Consider the following 1,255-nt stretch of genomic DNA (forward strand, 5'->3'; position numbering starts at 1 on the left):
GGTGTTTTTGCTGGTTCTATTTCCAGCTCCCCTCTCAAGGCACACTCTCTCACCTAGAAAAATAAAGGCACATCTATCAGAACTCATCACAGTACATTGCCTTAGAGCTTAAAACCCTCTAAGTCATTCAAGATAAAACTGAACGAAATAGTGGTGTTGGTGTTATGTGTTGGTGTTGGTGTTGGTGTTGTGTTGGAAAGGTGCTTGGTGTTGGTGTTGGTGTTGGTGTTGAGACCACAATGACTCTAAAGACTGGCTAATGAATCCTTCTGCAAGTCAAGCAGTTTCTAACTCTTTTGAAAAAAAGAGCTGAGAAATCATTAAAAATAATTTTTCATGATAGATCATTAAGTACATTTGTAGGATATATCTTGGAAAAGTGAATGGCTTTCTTACATCAAAACTCCTTCCATTACTATCTACTTATTTGGTGAACAAAATGTTTCAATGAATCTATAAAAATTTCAATTACAGTTAGAATTGGATCTGAATGTTGTCTTTTTCTAACCATAAGTAATATTCATCCATGAACACATGAAATAACTTTCAAATACCTCATCTATCTCATTAAATGTAGTTCTATATATATTTAGGCAAGGCAACCCTTGTTTGACCTCACAGATTGCAAGGACCTTGTCAGCTTACAATCCCTTATTTTTTTTATTTTTTACGCCTATAGCACCTGGTCTTCCTAGGTGGTCTCCTATCCCAGTACTAACCAGGCCCAACCCTGCCTTAGCTTCTGAGATCAGATGGGATCTGGCTTTTTCAGGGTGGCATGACCATAGACTAATTTTATTTTTATATTTAGTAACTATTAACATTTGTAACATAATGATGTTGAGGACCCACTGAGTACTAATAATAATTATAATGATAATTTGATTCCAGAAGAAAATCTTTAAACAAAAAATTAATTTCAATTTACATGTATATTTTTGTTTCAGAAAAATATTTAAAACTTTCAAGCATAGAAAACACTGGGATACAATTTCTATTGGGAAATGGAATAGAAATATGATTTTAAGGAGGTTAAAGAAAAAAGATGATATAAAATTCCCCCCTTATTTTTGCCCATGTCTTTCTTATCACTATGAGATTTAGGCCCTGTTGACTACATTGATAATTGTGTATCAATTTATTTTAAATAAAATAAAAGCGGAAATTACATGCTTTGCAACTACATAAACTTAAGTTGAAAGTTTTTATATAGCAGCACAAATATATGTAAAGAATAGATAGCTTTTAAAAATTC

The 1,255-nt window shown here is 32.5% G+C and overlaps 1 pseudogene; it reads right to left on the reverse strand.

Moving 5' to 3' along the window:
• Nucleotides 1-670: 670 nt before the first annotated feature.
• On the reverse strand, nucleotides 671-790 carry LOC120615849 (uncharacterized; annotated as a pseudogene).
• Nucleotides 791-1,255: the final 465 nt, after the last annotated feature.

The sequence above is a fragment of the Pteropus medius genome, unplaced genomic scaffold (assembly GCF_902729225.1).
Source record: "Pteropus medius unplaced genomic scaffold, Ma_sr-lr_union100, whole genome shotgun sequence".
Classification (NCBI taxonomy): Eukaryota; Metazoa; Chordata; class Mammalia; order Chiroptera; family Pteropodidae; genus Pteropus; species Pteropus medius.